Genomic DNA, 19594 nt, shown 5'->3' with positions numbered 1-19594 from the left:
CCACATATTCAGCTCAGATTGTACGCATAAAGTCAGTGCATTACGTAACCTATGTAACTGTAACTATGCACCTTACTTTAAAAAAGCCCTTTCTATCACTCTACCACCTCAAAAGACAACTCAGAGACTCAGCACACACATGCACACACACAGACACACACACACACACACACACACACACACACACACACACACACACACACACACACACACACACGCACACTAAATCTCCCCCATCTGACACTAACCACTCCCTTTACCTAACCAGTACTAACTCTAAAACCCACACACATTCACATATACACTAAACCTATCCCCTTACCTAACCCTTACCCTAACCTTAAAACACACACATTCACACATACACTAAACCTATCGCCTTTCCTAACCCTAAAATGCACACACCCTGCACATAAACTTCCAGCCTTACCACAAAGCCACTTACCTTTGTTTTCCAATTTGGGAGTCATTCAATCCACTGTTTGCACAAACTGTCCTTTCCGCAACAGGCACCACATTTCACTTAGTCACACGTAAGTGCTGACCAAATGAACTGTAACCATATATATATATATATATATATATATATATATATATATATATATATATATATATGGGTCTACAACACCATTACACCGAAAACAACACACGCGACACTACATAGCATACACACTAGCCTTGACCCAAACCCTAACCCTAGGTCGTCCGACACTATCGCACACTTCACCTACCTGCACCCTAACCCTAACTACATCACCTACCTGCACCCACCTACTTGCACCCTAACCTAACTCACTTAACCCACCCATCACCTACCTGCACCCTAACCCTAACTCACTTAACCCGTCCCTAAACTACAGTCCCTCACTAGCACACACCATACACACACTCACCTTTCCCACAGCCTAACCTGACATCCCAAGCACTTACCTGTAACTCCGTCACCATCGCCCGCTGTCGGCAAATCACCCTGTCGGTACACTTACCTGTCGGTCATCTGGCGTCGGTGAGTTTTCTGTCGGGGAATCGTCGTTTCGGTCATTAGTAGTAGACCCATATATATATATATATATCATCAACACCTTTTTTCCTCATTTTGTGGTTGTATATATTCCTGCTCAAGTAGTTACTGATCATCAGAAATATATGTGCACATTTGAAGAGACCACGTCATATGAAATTCAGCCTTGCAGCTTTACTATGTATAGCACAATAAGTTATAAGACACATATCAGGGACAGTGTTATAACTCAAATTATATTGACTGCTAGTGCAGCAGAAACTTCAGAATTCTATATAATGCTTTCTAAAGCAGAAAACGGTACCTATAAGCATCCCTGTTGACTCACTTTTTATGTGGTGGAATTATCGGTAGTCTGGCAGCAGTATAATGGTATAGATGGCCAGCACAATCTTGCTCACGAACAATAATATGCATGACAGCTCAATGGTTAAGGATCCACTAGCCAAGGAGGCACTGTGATCTTCTGTGCTGTGCCTCAACTTCATTTTAGGTAGCTATATCCAAAATGTTCCAAAAAGAGTATTTAAGTCCAGTAGTGAATCATGCAGATGAGGCTGTCTGGGTCTTGAATTTGCATTGTTCACCAATAATTTATGTCTCTTTCACATATTGCAGGAAAGGTAGAGTGTCCTGTGGCTATTCTTCTTCTTTAAGTGTTAATGCACTGCAACTGTCTCCTCTTCAGACAGGAAAGAGAGACACATAGCCAGTGCACATAGGCAATGTAAGTGGGTATCATTGCTTTACAAAGGTGACAAGCCTAGGGACTGAATTGTTCCCTAATAGTTTTGGCAATAATGAAAGTAGTATCCCTTTGTGGCTGCTCCTGGAATGTGTGCAATACTATTTATAGTTGCTGGTTTGAAATCCCACAGGACATGTCTTGGTGTGCAGTGGCATCTGCTCTCATCCTTCCAGAAGAGCTAAGGCATCATCATATTGTATGTTCTATATGGTTTTAAAACTATTAGTGTGAATATTAGTACCAAGCATTTTTATCTCACCTATCTAACGAGGTACGTATGGAATAAAATTGTTTGTAAGGACATCCCTTGGATAAGTATATGCCATCCGTAATCCACATAACTAATTAAGCCAGATCATTCATGTTACCTATTGTACTGATAATGACAACAGTAACACCAAAAGTGTCATCCACGTGATGCTTATAGATGAAAATACCAGTCTGAAGCGTCCATACTGACACATTCACAGCTTCAAGAATAATGAGATGATAGCACAGGCCCCACATGTCCTTATGATGCGTATGGTTCACTACTTGTGCCATGGCTTTGTGTGATGGCGTGACAGACCTAGTAGTGGATAACACTGGTGCCATGTAGTCTGAGACTACTTGAAATGGCTGATTATGGGAGATGATTGTATACACCCTGTGGTATTTTTGTGCACCTGAGGGATCTACATGAGTCAGGTGCATTGTGGTGTGCTGTAGATCTCTAGACTTCCTTCCCATCTGTTCTGGATACTGCAATGGTATGTCCATTACATTTGTCAGTAAGCCTGCAGTGGCAGACTGGTTACTATGATCCATTCATTTACAGATTCTAAAGAGGTCCAGTAAGGGCTGGAATATGCACCTGTGTGGTGTATTGAAAACAGTCTCTGGGGCAATGCAAAAAGGTACAGCAAACTAAAGTTCACCAGAAAAGCTGCTCCCACCTCATACAATACTCTTGTTCAGAAAGATGTTCCTATAACAGAGCATGCAAAGCTGTGGAATGTGTCATAACAGAATTCATTAATGCTCACACAGGCAACTTAAATGATCTACACCACAATCAATTTAGTTTTGTGAAGGGAGGGGGGTCCTGTCTCCTTTGCCTAGTAAGCTTTGAAAAGGTAACAGTAGCCATGCACAATGTTCACTAACTGCATGCTGCTTATCTTAACCTAACCAAGACTTACAATACTATCCCCCATGTTGACATTATTGAATAATTAAACTCATTTTAAGTAAACCACTACATTGTCCACTAGACTATCCAACAGATCCCAGGATGTGCAAGTTGCTAGTACCCTGAACATAATTTTATAGCTAGTGGGGTACTACAGAATTCAGTGCTGGGCCTTCTCCTCTTCAAGATGAGCGCTATCAGTGATGTATAAAGCTGAAACAAGAGCGAGATAAACTAGTTCACCATCCCTTGCTGCTCATTTCACTTTGTACACCACACCCTGCAGCTGATATTGTTTCCCTTTCATCAAGGCCAGATTTCATCTCCACTACTCATACAAATGTAACAAAAATAAAGCAGAGACTCCTATGTAAAGCATTTGTACAGTATTTCTTCTTTTTCCCTTTCCTTCACACCTTGAAGTTCTTCCCATAGTTCCATGGCCTTAGGGAAATAACTTGCAAGCGTGATCCCCGAGAGGCTTCTGCAGCTTAATTCAGTTGCCAGTTCCTAAACCGAGCAGCCTATCCAGCTATCACCACCACTCTGAGACCTTGGTACGTATGATTTATAAAACAAGAAATGTGAAGTCCCTATTCACTGGCATATCAATGAGCAAACTTACAAACCAGTATCCAGCAGGTGAAGTGGTTTGATCTACCTTTCCTTTATGGAAATCATTCCCTGTCTACCTTCTTGTCAGTTGTGTTACACACTGCCCCTTTGGTATGTCATGTGTCTGCATTTCTATTAAGCCATCTTAGGTTCTTATTGGAGTGTTTAACTCCTCAAACCTTTAGTCATAATCTACCCAACTTATCTCCCATTTTAATTAGTACATCATTATTGTTAAAGGAAGAAGCTACACAGGCCAACTTTCTCTAAGTTGCTATAGCTTGTATAAATCCCTGTGGGATTCATGTCCCAGTCTTTCTGCAGGGCTGGAGGGTTCTCTACCTTGTTTGTTTTCATTCATCTCCAGCTTTTCACACTGTTGTTTCTAACTATCCTGCCTATCTATTGAATCAGTTATCAATCCCATTCATCTCATCATCTGCCTACAAATGTTTACATCTGGGCTTCTTGGTTAAAAAAAGGGAAAGTGACTTTGCTAGTGTGGCCAACATGCTGTTGTTTTACTTTTATTGTCTGGAAGTCTGTATCTCTGCTCAGTGTAAATCATTTTTGCCTTTCAGTCATGATAGACTTTGACAGAAGACAGACCCTACCTTACATTTGTATGGGGAAAAATGCATTGCTAGTATCTGCCCTATTCACATGCAAGCTCCATCATTTCTTTATCAGCTTGGGTATGCGTGACACTAATAATGGCAACCTGAGTCTCTGATTATGACAGACTCAGATCTGAGGCATTTTCCTTAGATTACAGATACTCAGATAAATAATTTTCTAGATACTGTTAAGTCTTTATTTGATAATTTCCTGTTGCACTGTCTAAACTCTCAACAGTCCCCTCTTTTTGTTGCTTCCATTTAAGCCAGCTTGCTTGAATGGAGAGATGAAGCCCTGATTATGATCCAACCAACCCAGGGTTGGTTAGTGACCTGGACACAGAAGGGCCCAGCAGGAGGTGTGTGTAGTGATAAGGAAAACTACTCTTTTCCCATGGGTTAACCCAAGAAGTGCAGTCTGCCTACAGTCACCAGCAGAGATTGGAGATTGCTGGAGGCATTTACTTTGAAGTGTGAGTGTGTGTGTGTGTGTGTGTGTGTGTGTGTGTGTGTGTGTGTGTGTGTGTGTGTGTGTGTGTGTGTGTGTGTGTGTGTGTGTGTGTGTGTGTGTGTGTGTGTGTGTGTGTGCGTGTGTGTGTGTGTGTGTGTGTATGGGGGGGGGGGCTCTGTGGGTAGCAGATGACAAGCCCTTACCCTATCACATTGCACAACCATCCCTTAGTACCCTGCAGGTAGGTGCAGGGAATTGTACAGCAATCATAAAAAAGCCTGATGACTACCTCTGTACCACAATCATTTCTAGCCTGCTAAGGAATAAATAGACAGATTCAGAGTAACCAGTAAGATGGAGAGCAGGCAGAGTGAAACCAAAAATCTATTTTAAAAATATCTTGATTTCCATTTCATTTTTTTTCTGCCATTATGATTCTTTTTTTTACTAGAAGTAACTCCAAATGAAAGTTTGAAGCAATGTTTTGAGACTACAGAACTGTATCCCATCCACCTTTTGTCTGAAGACCCATATCAAGCTTCTAGTTCTAAACATGCATCATGAAACAGAAAGTTTGTAAAGAAGGATATAGATAGTCATATGCTATATTGGCTGTGGTGGACAAATTAATTTTTAAGGGGACATGTAGGAAAGTTGCAATATAAACAGTTATAGCTCTTTGAAATGTAGTGCCACCAACCAGCTTCACAGTTCAGAATGTGTATCATGTGGTCAGATGTACTATATCCGCTGTACAGCTGGAAGTAAAGGGTGAAGCTGACCACATGCAGTCTGTGTCAGTCTCTTTACACTATTTTCAGTTAACATAAGAAGTGTAAAAAAAGCTTCTGATGTGATATACAGACTAGGAGTGTCAATGTAGACTGATTAAGATATGGGAGAATGTTCAATATAAAATGCATATCATAGCAGTAATCCAAGATGAGATATTCTTTATTCGGTTTCAAACAGACCAAGTAAATTAGAAGCAAACCCTTTTTTTTCATTTTCTTGACTGTGTAGAATTGATCTGTGTAGATAGTTATTCAAAGTTTCCTGAATTCATAAAGTTGCAGAAACTTTACTTACTTGGTGTGATTTATACATTTAAAGTTGTGTTTTTCAGAAACATGACTGTGCACGTAATAGTAGCAGATATTTTTTTCTGAGTATACAAGTATGGAACTCAAGATACTTTTGTATGATTGTCTACCATTTTAAGAAAAAAAACTTTATTTTATACTTCATGGATGCTAAAGAAATGAACAATAATACAAAAACTGATAACTCACTGTGCAAGCTTATCAGTGACATTTCAATAGACATCCTAAGATACAGTTCCTAATAGTCTTCAACATTGTTTACAAGTTACATACTGCTGCATGTAGAAAGCTCCAAGATACACATCTCTAGCTTTGAGTTTCCTCTTCTTACACTCTTGTATCTTATCAGAAAAATAACTGTTTACCCAGTGCAATAGCTACTGGTATTATCTACTGTTTTGTGCTTACTACTAGAATTATATTTTCTTTTGAGGTTGTCCATAGTGTAGCAGTATATTATAATTATCTTATTAAAAAAAAGAAAGAAAGAAGATGTGCAAGTGTATCAAACAGTGTATGATATGCCCTAGAGTAACATGTAATAATAATTTTTAGAGTCATCAATGAAGAAACAAATGCCTACTCAGCATGAGGATAGGACTCATACAAACTTCACATGAAACTTTATTACAATGACAGCTGGGAAATGTTATTTCTGCATGTCCTTCCAGATATTAGGCTAAAGTGATTTTCTCATTATGTAGCCTTGGATATATCAAGCTTCATCTGTTGATACCTTATTATCAATAGTAATCTTTAAAGTTACTTAATCAGTTTAACATAGCTTAGATATGATGCAATTTTTTCATGGCCTTAACTTGCATTCCTGTTATATCTTCAGGCGGTATCCAAGGCATCCATTTATTTCTTAGCTTATCTCTCAAACTCTGGTTGCTAAATATTAACTCCTACTTGCACAGGGCATTCACTAAAAAACTTAAATCAGGCATTGTTGGAGACATTTTACTCTTTTACCTCCTTGTAATACATTTTTGGCTATAAGAAGCATTGAGTCAGCTAAGTCAACCTCATACCTAATCCTCCCTTTCCTGTTATATTCCAAGATCAGTTGGAATGGTGGTTCCTTTTAATGCTGGCCTTGCCAGCACTAGGCGGCCAGATCCTGAATATCCTTTCAAAAGTTACTTAGCGATTTGCCGCTACCAAATATATGTACCTAGCTCCCCAAGGTTAATTCAGCTCATCTGTAAGAGGTAGGTTGCATGCAGGAAAAACTTCTAGGAATTCTACAGGGTGTATAAAAATATTTGTGAAGACATTGCCAATCAAGTAATATGTTCATTTTTAGAAATTGTGCATATCTATGGCATAGAATGATTATATTCCAGTTCTGAATTGAAAGGGGGATTCCTGAATCACTCTACCAAGCTCTTTTCAAGAGTTCTGATTCTGAAGAGTGCATCATAATCGAAATGTTATATATTCTGCTAATAATTCATTTACACCAAGGGTTCTTCACACAGCTTCTGTCAAGTACCTGTACCAACCTGGGACTATATTAGTTTAAAACCATGTACACCTTGAGTTTTTTTTTATGTCTGATACAAACTTATAACTGTTTTACTGACCATTGTTAAGGAGGCCAAACTCAAGTCCTAAAAGTATCCTGGTCTTTAATTTCTTCATTGTCTATCATTTGCTCACAGAATTTAACATATGCTACTTTCTCAAACCAAGACAAAAGGTTTTAACACACAACCCCAATCCAGTAGCTTGCTTGTACAGACAGGATCTTATTTCTTCAAGTTTGAGGCTTGCTCTTACAGATACTCCCTGTTTAAACTTCCACAACTGTGCTTCTCTGTTTGAGATTTGACACATTCTTCTGCCAGCCTTCTTACAGAAAATATTCTGGTAAAGCTCTGTGTGCCCATCAAACTGGTTGAGGGGAATATCTTTCCCTTGTTCACATTAACCCATCCTGTTTAGGTTACACTTTTTTAATGACTGTAGTATTGTTAAACCAGATCTGGTGGTCCCAACTGCTACATCTGTGGGAAAGTCTACTACTACCCAGGAATCTGTATGGTATCCCTGGGCCCAAGGAAAATCTGCAACCTGTTTAGTTTTATACAGTACCTCAGGAAATATATGGGGAAGGCCTGTGAAATGTTATGAATGTGAGGTAAAATATAAATGTGGACTGCCTGAATACATTATTCAAAATCAAGAACCATGTCCTGCCAAGAAGTACTATAATTACTACATGCATTTGATAACTGGAAGTATGCCAGCTTTTCAGTATTCTTAAGCTATAGAGCAAATGAAATACCCAAATAATTTAAAGTATTATGCCCCCAAAAGTAAGGAAACTGATGACTCAGGATGTCAACACATTTTTAAAAGAGAGAAGTGGTCTCAACCTCATTAATTCTTCAACCAGACAGCATGGCAGATTATTTTACCAAGGACATCAAAAGTACTTAATGTTGTATTGGATGTCTATGTAGACTAAAAGATCACCTGCAGGCATAAAGAAAAAGTCTCACTATTTACCAGTTTTACATTCTAGATCATTTAATGATCTGAGTTTGCAGGATAAGGACTCTAGGCACAGGGCAAATAAGATTGAGGATAAAGGGCAGCCTTAACTTGATCCTCTTACCAACAATGAAAAGTTCAGAGACATGGTTCCCTATTCTGAGGTAAGCTAAAAAACTGATGTATGTTCCCTCCAAAGCTTTATGAAGCCTTGAAGGTATCCAAAGGTTTCCAGAATGAGAAAGAAAAATTCCAAATTGAATTTATCAAAGGCTTTTTAGTGTCAAAGCTGAGAACTGTAAGATGGGAATTATGCTTGTTTGCATTCTCTGTTAGAAGGCGTATCTATAAATTATTATTGAATGTTTGTCTTTCTCCTGTGAAGCCATATTGATTAAGATTTGTGATGACTGGAAGCCACTGGATCAGCCCTACATGACAAGATCAATATGAATAATTTGTAACTAAGGGTCCTTTCCCTGTTTTGGGATCATCAATATAAATGCCTCCTTCCAGCTGTTTTATACATGAGAGAGAGAGAGAGAGAGAGAGAGAGATGAACTCCATAAGAAAACTATCCACAACAGCTTATATAACTCAGTCTGTATGTAATCTATCCCTGAGTATTTGCCCTCATCTCGATTGCACAGTGTTCATGTCTTCCTTAGTAAGTAAGCTCATTAATGTATCCTATTGTGTTCTACAAAATCCGAATAGTCCTTTTGTGTTTTGGCAGAAATCTCAGATCCATCTTATACATTATCGCAGAACTTTCGAAAGATCTTTATTATCTTATTATGAGATCCTGCTATCTCCCCTGTCATGCGGTCTTTAATATACACAATATAACCACCTCCCATTTGAAACTTCAGACTGAAGCTAATGTTTTCAGGGCTGTAGCTGAGTAAGAAACATATTTAAGTTGCACGCATTTAGAATGTTAGTAGCAAGTTGCTCAAAATATCATAAAGTTGAGAAATGGTTATGAATAAATCAGTCAACCAAGATCTCCATGTATGAAGTGTGGCATCAAATGTCTTGTCTTCAGTTCTCTTATATTTCTTTTACTGTACAGTCCTGTAGAACTTACTTTTACCTGCAGTAGCCCTTTAATCTACCTATCAATTATTTTCTTAAGAACAGTCCAGATAACCTTTGATGCTCTTATACCTGTCTGGTGAACTTCTTGAATTAGAGTGCAAATTTCCAATATTTATTTGTCAGATGGCTCTCCCTATGGAAACTGGGATAATTTCTGAAAATTTTATTAATTGTGGACCTTTTGGTAGCAACCTGGAATACGAGGGGGCATGGTTGCATAATGATATTGGAACAGAATCAATATTATTATTTAAGTAAGTGTGTTTGCACAATGTTAGGATCTTATCAGTCTATGAAAATGCTGCCCAGCAATAAGGTATGCATGAATAAGCAGGTATATATTAGTTCACTGAAAGTTATTTTCAGTGAACATCTTTTCTTTGACACATGTTCAGTGAAAATCACTTCCGCAATTCACTGAATTATCCAAGGGCAACAAAACAATTGCCCCAGAGCACAATGGAACCTGACATTACCTAAATCAAATCCACCCAAGTAAGGGGCTTCACCCCTACATCCCCTGATGTGGAGGCTGTGCCCTTACGCTCCCCTAGTTCTATATACCAGTTCTGACATCACACTATAGTGGGGAAAAGAGCAAAGTTGTCAACTGGTCAACTACTTCATTGCCCTTGGAAAATTCAGTGAATCTCGTCAGTGATTTTCTTTGAATATGTGTGGATGAAGAGGTATTCGCCGAAAATAAAGTTCGGTGAACTAATACCTGAATAAGTACAGTGTCCTGTATCACAATATCTTTTTATATCTATAAAGCCTGTAACTTGGAAATTCCTAATAAAGGATGTACATAAAGAGGAAATATTCTCCCCTTGAAGGCCTTAGTGCACTTCAGTGCAGTTTAAAATCATGTTCCAGTCCACCACAAAATAGTACAATCTTGCCGGAAGACCATCCAGTCCCTGGCTATGCTAATTGTAACTGAGATGGTTGCACCTGCAATATAAATACGCTAAACAAAGTGACTTTAGTCTCCCCAAGCCGGGTTCCGCATGTCACATACTGACCTGCCTTACTTACTAATTCACTTGGTATTTAAATGTAACACTCCTCTGAATGAGGATACCTGCTCCTGTTCTTTTCCCTGCCTCATAGGAGACAAAAAATAACCCTCAGCCAAATTTCAAAAGTTTCACATGCTTCTGAGTACTGAGATGTGTTTCATGTAACACAAATATTGCAGGACTCTCTCGATCTGTATCTATATCTATATCTATATGTGTGTATCTGAATAAATCCAAGCAAAAGTATTCAGCACTCAGAAATTAATCTTGTAGGGTTTTATTAGGACAATGGCTTCCTAACACAGAAACCAGTTTCGCTAATCATGCGTCATCAGTGTAATCTAAAACACATCTGATATATCTGCTTTTATAAACTCTGAACCAGATCACATGGCTGCTTTGTCATTATTTCAATAAATGTTCTAAAGTTTACACAAATATCTTTGCAAATGATGTAGATGTTTAGACTGCTCTCATTGTGAGACAGAAAAACATATTCTATTCTGATTAAAAAAATGTGAGAGACATGAACATTTTCTGCTCCTACCCCATTTAAGGAAAAAATCCAGAAAAAAGTCCAGATTCCAAAAATTACAGCTAACCTTAAGGTGGCCTTCCTTGCTGCCAGCATCAAATTTAAACAAAAACATAAAATGGCATATTAATATCAAACATTTATATGCGTTCAAGTAATGTAAATGTTTCCAGTGAGAATAATCATCCTGAGAGATAATCAGAAGACCTGAAGACTTCTAACTAAACTACGCCAACTGTATCTCACAGACTCCAGCAAACCTATTTATGTCAGTAGTTCAGGGCCCTCAATTCTGAAAAAGAAATGGAGACGGCATAAAAAGGGGGAGTAGATAGAGTAGTGATAGTAAAAGTATTCAGACTTTCAAAGTACTAACCACTAAAAGCTACACACATCAGTCATTTAGTCACTCAGTTTCAAAATATCCAAAGTTCTGGCTACTTCTGAAATATTTATTTATTTATTTGTTTATTTAACATTTGTTAACTGGGAAAGTCCAACTTGGAATGAAGCCAATTTTCAGTGGATGCCCAGGGAGAAACGCTCCAGAACCATGTCTTTGTAAACGTGGGAGGAAACCAGAGCACCCTGAGGAAACCCACATGAATGCAGGGAGGACATGCAGACTCTGCACAGAAGACTCCAGCTGAGAATCACACCAGAGAAACTCTTCATGTGAGGTGACAATGCTACCGCTGCACCACTGCGCCGTCCATTATTACTATTATTATTATTGTTATTATTATTATTATGATTATTATTATTATATTACTTTTGGTTCTTTGAATAAGTCTGAATTCTATCATGGCATTAATACTTTGTTCCATCTGAGGCTTGTGAAATGAAAGAGCAAGCTTCTCCCCTTGTGTCATTCTATTCTCGAATAAAGAGTATATCTCTTTATATCACATTTGTTTCCTAGCTAAAGATGTTACTAGGGTGTGAACTTCTTCTGGAGAGCCAGCAGGTTCTTCTTGAAAAACCTGGTTCAGGGCCAGTGATTTAAGTTTCTTAATGGCTTCTTCATTATCCATATAGGACCCCCACAGGAAGCATGAGTTTAAAAAGTGCATGGTACACAAGACAGAAGTTAGACTTCCCCAGCACCCTAATAGCTGGCAAGAAAGCATCTATCTTATAGTGCTACTGCTGCACAAGGCCATTGAGACAATCAACCGTATTACTTTTCTGGGCACTCATAACAAGACTCTTTCCTTTATACATCTGTAGCAAACTGAACCAAGAGGAGTTGAGAAAAGAATTGTCTTATGTCTGCTGTTATGATCACCCTATGTGTGCCTTTCAATCAATACCTTCTGCAATGGGAGATCTCCCCAGTTTCACATTTTGTTTTTTTTTTTTTTTAAGGATATATAGTCAAAGTTTTCCACATTCATGGGAATACCAGTGAAATGGAGATTATTTTTCTGCATGCCTGATCCTTAAAGTCCTGGCACTAGGATCTTAATTAGTGCTTCTGCTATGAACTGTCTATATGCTTAGTGATTTGCATCTCTTCTGTGAAATCCTACGACTGATCTTTATGTGGCATAACTGACTTCTTCATTTCCTGTATCTCTGAAGTGTTTCTTTCCATAAGTTCAAACAACTGGTGGATGATACAGGCAAGCTCAGCCATTAAAATCTGAAAGTTTTCCTTGTCTTGAACTTTAGATTCCCCCGCTTGTGGTTTCATGGAAGAAGTCTTGGGCCCTTGATCACTATGTGAGGAATGTGTATGTAGCTACTACCCCATTTACAAAGAAAAATACAAAAATAACCTGGAATTGGGGCCTGATCTGAAAACTTAATAATGTTAAAAGAATTTAGGTTGAAAGTGCTAAATTGTGCCTGTGACATGTCTTGTATCCCAACCATAAGGTGGAATTTAAGATATTTTGAGAACAGTCATAATTTTATTAAGTGACATCTAATCTTAACTTACCATAGTCAAATCCTCAAATAAAGATTACAAATCAAATTGTGAGAACCCTTTTATGAAAGTCAGAGCATTAACAGTACCTGTTACCGAGATATAAAGGAATGCTCCCTTGCAAGGTATAGATTTTTCTTAAGCTCATTTACTAATGAGTCATAAATTAAGGAATAGTAAATGTACCTCTTCTTCCTTACTTTGGTCTGAAAACTTGAGTTAAGTTAAAGAAAGTCAAAGAAAATCCACTCTAGATTAAATTACTACTAAATCATAGGTTCATAGGTGCATACTAGGCTAATGGGCCTGGAGCCTCTACAAGCCTAGCCCATAGAAGTGCCCTGGCATCATGCCGCTTGACATTAATTCCCAGTACCTCTATCAAGTAGAGCCACTGGAGTGATCCCCTGGGTAAACTTTCTATTTCCTATCCAGTCATCAGGATTTCTCTTGAAGAGGGCCAGTGAAGTGCTCTGCTTAACATGTATGGGAAGTCTATTCCAGAGCACGGGCCGTCTCTGGGTTATGAACCTATCCCTCCAGCATGTTCTGTTGATTGTGGTAATGAGGTTGAGGTCTCTGGAGCTGTGGTGCAGAGGGATTGGGATTTCTTTAGATGTAGCATTTCTAACAGAGCTGGGTCAGACATGGCTTTATAAGTCAAGCAGAGATCACCTCTTAGTAGATGATATGAGACAGAGAATAGCTGGAGTTTTTTGAGTCTATCCATGTAAGACATGTGTTTAAGGCCTAAGATCCTTTTGTGAGGTACTTTTGTGGCCTTTCCAGCTGTTGCATGTGTCTAGTGAGGTCTATGCCAAATAGGGCACTATACTCAATGATTGGCCTAATGAGGGAAGAGTAGAGAGAGATAATGACCTCCTTCTTCATAGATGCAAAACTCTTAATAATGAGATGTGCCACATAGAAGGACTTTCTGACCACAGTGCCAATGTAGTGGTTGCAGGAGAGATTGCTGTCAACCTGTGTCCCCAGATCTCTTATAATGCCTTCAGTGTTCAGTGGTCTCCCATTGATGTGGTAATTAGTTGGGACTGAGTTTTTCCCAAAGGGGATGATGACACATTTTTTGGCATTAAGCTTAAGGCCATGGTTTCGACACCAGTCATTGGTCTCAGTGAGGCCTTTCTATAGGATGTCTAGATAACTTGGGGAGTTAATAATGGCTCCCAGCTTGCTGTCGTTTGCAAACTTGGTCAGCCAGAGTCCCTCTGTGTTGGCCTGGACTTCTGAGAAGTAGATGCCAAACAGGAGAGGATCCAGGACTGATCCCTGTGGGACTCCACTCATGACTGGTCGGCAGTCTGACTTAGAGTCCCCTACTTTCACACTTTGGGTTCTATCTGTGAGCCAATTAGCAACCCACCTAGTGATATAGGGGTTGATGCCTAGTTTGGTGAGTTTATCAATAATTCCTGAGTGGGGAATGGTATCAAAGACCTTGGCCAGATCGAGGTAGGCTGTATGAACTGCCTTGCCCTCATCCACAGCTCTTGTAACTGACTCAAAGAAGTCAACCAGGTTGAGCAGGCATGATCTACCTTTGACAAAACAAAATTGAGTGGGATCTAGAGTTTGGAGATTCCCTATATCCTTGTTAATTAGGTCCATAATGATGATCTCTATAGCCTTACATATCAGACTCATCAGGCTAATGGGGCGATAAGCCCCAGGGTCTGTAGTCACTCCCTCTTTATGGAGAGGGATGACTGTAGTAGTGCACCATTCAGTAGGGACAAAGCCTGCAGTGAGGCTGTGGTTGAACAGGGCACACAGATGTGGTGCCAGTTCACTTTGTAGTTCATGTAGAACACATCCAGGGATATTGTTGGGTCCCATGGAAGTTGTATTCTTGGCCTTGGACAATGCAGCTTTAACCTGTGCTGCAGTAATGCTGGGTGCCTGGCATTCCTCCGGTATTGTGATTGGTCCTTTGGGGGGGGGGGGTAAAGTTGGCACTGAATTTGTCAGCCAGTATGTTGGCAATATCTGTTGGCTCAGTATAGGAGGTACCATTGTGAAGTAACTCAGAGCAAACCTGGGTATTGTCATGGAGATTCTTGATATAACTATAGAAGGCTTTGTTGTTGTATTTAGTGTCTGCTGCAATTCTGCCTTCATAGCTGGCTTTAGAGGTTTTGATGAGGGATCTCAACTTTTTGTTGAGGATAATAATGGAGTTTTTCCAGTCTTGGGAATTCACCTTTTTCTGCAACAGTTTATTCCTTCTATTGTAGAGTTTATTAATGGCAGCGGACCACTAGATTGGCTTCCTTTTTTTGGAGGAGAGCATCTTGGTTCTGTTGGGTATGGCTAGTCCCATGCATTTATGTACGTGTTTGTACAGTGCGTTGGTGTATGATTTGACAGTCATGCATCTATTTTCCATTGACATGGGTGCCCTGAAGTTAACCAGCTCTGTTTTTAGGAGCCCAAAGTTAGCTTTTGGAGAAGTTTTTCATGGTGATTACCTTTGTGGGGGTGTGTGGATGAGATGTGGATTTCCATGGTGATTAGTTTGTGGTCAGATCTAACCAGGAAGGAATTGACTATTGGTGTAGAGCAATGGTTGCCCATGTCAGTAATAACCAGGTCAAGGATGTTGCTTCCTCTAGTGGGGGTAGGAATGAGCTGGTCCAAGGCTTTGGAATTGATGAATTCCAGGAAGCTTTGGGCCAGTGCATTGGTGCATGAGTAGTTTTCCCAGTTGATGGAGAGGTAGTTGAAGTCACCTAGTATTAGAGTGTTGGGTTAGACCCTAATAGTTTTCAGGGTGGTTAGGAACATGGAGTGAAAGTCTTGGGACATGGTTGGGGACCTATAGCAGGCTACAACCTGAATCGCTGTCTTACCAATGTTAGTTGCACCTGAAGTATCTCAGATGCGTTATGCTGGGCTACTAGTCTGGAAGTGTACATATCCCTTATGAATATGGAGACACCACTGCTTTTGGAGCTTTGGTCCATGTTCTGGTGCCGAAAGGTGTGGAATGAGTTATAGCCTGGTAGTGCAGGGGTGCTTTCTGCTGCTTTAAACCAGGTCTCCGTTACAGCACAAATGTCAATGTTCTCCATTTTAAAGAGTACTTCAAGCAAGTCCATCTGGAGATTTAGACTTCTAGCGTTGAGCAGCATGACCCTCAGATTTCATGTATCTATAGCTGTTATGGTGGTAATTTGGTCTTTGGAACATCGCCTAAAAAGGTACTATATGGGTGGCTGGAGCCTTAGCCAGTATCTAGAAACCCAGGGGTGACAGATGCAGGCCATCTCTGGCAAAGCATCGAGGTCTGTCAATCATTTCATCCCAAGCAGACAGATGCTGGATCCCCCTAGAATGACACCAGAAATGTAGCCAATTATTGAAGTCAGTCATTTTTTGCTTATACTGCGGTATCATTCTGGGTGATGGTAGGATGCTGCTCAGGGCTAGGGTCATACCTGCCTGGGCCACATAATCCGAGAGCTCCTCCATTTCTCTTTTCATGTAGTCCAGGGAGGTGCATCTCAGGTCATTCACACCCACATGGACAGTGACAGAGTCATACTTGTACTTGCTGTGGAGTGACCTGAGTGCATGTGTTATGTGTCAGATTCTGGCACCTGATAGACAGCTGATTGTTACCTTCTCCTTATTCAACCAAGTGAGTGGGACATCAGTGTGCCTCACTATTGAGTCACCTATGATTAGTGTATTGGACAAGCTGTTTTGCCTTAGGGGCTTAGTTTGAGAGGCACACTGTGTAGGTGAGCTATGTGTCTTGTGGTTTGTGCTGTGTTGTGGTGGTTGAGTGTGTTTCTGCCTTGGAGGTCTCTGCAGTTTGGCTAGATTTCTATTGAGACCCTCCATAAAGATGGGTGTGTGATTTGAGTTTTTATGTGAGAGCTGTGATAGTGGGTGTTCTGGAGGGCTATGTGTTGCATGCGGTGTGGTGCAGTTGTTGACCTTCTCCTGTTGACCAACTATTCCGGTCTTGGCTTGAGAGTGCATGGCTTCCAATTTGGATATATAAATGCATCTCTCACAAGTCTGAGTGTTGGGAGGTAAGAGGAGAGGGTTGTCTATGTACATGAGGCAGTTGCTACACTGCCTCAGAATTCCCAAGTTCACCAGGTTAATAGGAGAAAGCATAGGGAACTGACCTTTAGACATTCCAATAGAGATAGTCATTATTACTAAGTACTGGAGCTGTTTTGCAAGCAGAAAGCAAGAGTAATTATCTTTGAAAGATGGGGATGGTATAAGGGTGCAAATAGTTTTGCAGTGAAGCAGCTGGAAGGAGTGGTTTTGAAACAGAGTCTGAAACTCAGACCTTTGGTTATTTTGTTTGTGCCGAGTATGGAAAGCTGCTGAGAAGACAACTGAGACATTTGTTCAAATGGATATGCCACATAGTGACTTTGTCATATACAGAGATAACTTTCATGATGCATTCGTAGATGAGTTATATAGATTTGTGACTAAAATTATATCCAAAGATGTGCCATTTCAAGAAGCATCATAAGAGTGCTGTCCAAATTCAGAGAATCCTGTCCAAATAATGGGGACTTAACCTTTAGCAGTTTTAAGTACATCAACATCAGAAGTGAAAAAAAAAACAGGGCCATTTAAATATTCCAAGAATGGAAAACGAATAAGAAGACTGACAAGATGCTTTGCAATACCAGTTACTAAAATGTGCATTATATTTGAATTTGAACTATGTTTAATTATTGCTAGCTTACAATAAATTATTTTGACTTTCTGTATCTGAAAATTAAAAGTATTTGCTACAATTCTAAAGTGTAGAAATACATTTTCTTGAGATCACATTTTTTCTGAAATGTAAGAATAGAAATGCAGAAGGACTTTAGTGTTAAAGGCTTTATGTCCATGCATTAAATATACTTCAGTATTAAATGAGAAGTTTTAACTTTTGAAAGAATGAGATAAAATATATTTGTATCCCTGTAATAGATTTTATTCCTCCTCACTGGTAGAGTACAGAATGAACACCATGCATTCTGATACTCTGCTATCCACTGTGAGATCTTAAGTGCATTATGTTCAAGATAGCTACATGCAGTTGTAATTTAATTTATTTATTTGTTAATGTAGTAAATGAATGTGTCCTTCTGTAAGACTTTTTAGCCACAATGTAGATCAGAAGTTGAATACACATGGACAACTTAGAATGGCCAGCCAAATGGCCTGTTTTTGTGATATGTGAAGAAAGTGGAGAACCCTAAGAAAACCCTTGACAACACGAGGAAATCTGCAAACCTCCATGCAGAGAATGACTGTAGGACAGGACTGATCCCTAGATCCTGGACTTGTGAGGAAGAGATCGTAAGAATGAGCCTCCATGTTGCAGTGTATATCTGTTTCTTTATTTAGGACATCAAAACCCTTAAAGATTGCAATTACTAACTTTTCTAGGTTTGACAACAATGAAATGAAAATAGTAGATATGAACTTACATTGACGATAACTGTCAGTGTAATGCTTAAGTTATTGACTATCCATTAAAAAGCTTCTAATATAAACATTTTGGTCCATGTACTGCAACTTTAATGCTGCATTTAGGATATATATATAATGAGTCTATAGGTTCATAGGTTCATAGGTTCATACTAGGCTATCTGCCCTGGGGCAATTATAAGCCTAGCCCGATTCTGTATGGCTTACGCCACCCCTTGATTTGAGTATACTGTGCCCTTTTTAAGGTTTAGTTTACTGTGCCTCTGTCTAATAGTGACACGGGAGTAATCCCTGGGACAAACCTATGATCCCCCATCCACCTATCGAGATTCTTCTTGAAGAGATTCAGTGAGGTGCTCTGCCTCACATGAACTGGAATTCTATTCCAGAGCGAAGGGAGCCTCTGGGTTATGAACCTGTCCCTCCAGCAAGTTCTATTTATTTCTGTGCTGAGGTTCAAGTCCCTCGAGCGTGTGGCTCTAAGGGATTTAGATTTACTGAGGTGGAGCATGTCCATTAATTCTGGATTTGACATAGCTTTGTATGTCAGGCATAGATTAGAGCTGGAGTTTTTTTAACCAAGCAGCATATGGCATCTGTTTGAGACCCTTGATCCTCTTGGTGAGATACTTTTGGGGTCTTTCTAATTGCTGCAGGTGTCGGGTAAGGTACATCCCAAAGGGGCATTGTATTCTATGATGGGCCTGATGAGGGATGAATAAAGGGACACGATTACCTCTCTTGATCTAGATGTGAAACCCTTCGTGATGAGGTGGGCTATGTAGAAGGTCTTTCTAACCACTTTGGCAATGTGGTTTTCAAAGGAGAGATTGCTATCAACTTGGGTCCCCAGGTCCCTAATAACTTTCTCTGTACTTAATGGGTTTCCGCCTATGTGGTAATTTGTGGGCACATTGTTTTTGCCAAAGGGTATGACTATACATTTTTTGGCATTTAGCTTTAAACCATGGTGCTGGCACCAGTTATCTGTCTCTGTGAGACCTTTTTGAAGGATGTTTGTGTCAGCTGGAGAGTCGATTATGGTGCCCAGTTTGCAGTCGTCTGCGAACTTGGTGAGCCATAGTCCTCCCATGTTTGCCTGTACCTCAGAAAAGTATATACCGAACAAGAGTGGTCCCAGGACAGAACCCTGTGGGATGCCACTTGTGACCGGTTTCGAGTCTGACATGGCTCCAGCAACTCTCACTCTGTGGTTTCTGTCTTTGAGCCAGTTTGCGACCCATCTTGTGACATAGGGGTTTATATTTAAGCTGGATAGCTTATCTATGATGCC

This window comes from Protopterus annectens, chromosome 7.part0 (assembly GCF_019279795.1).
Source record: "Protopterus annectens isolate FY-2018-M chromosome 7.part0, PAN1.0, whole genome shotgun sequence".
In the NCBI taxonomy this organism is placed as follows: domain Eukaryota; kingdom Metazoa; phylum Chordata; order Ceratodontiformes; family Protopteridae; genus Protopterus; species Protopterus annectens.
The sequence above is the reverse complement of the archived record's forward strand: the minus strand, read 5'-3'. Positions refer to the sequence as shown.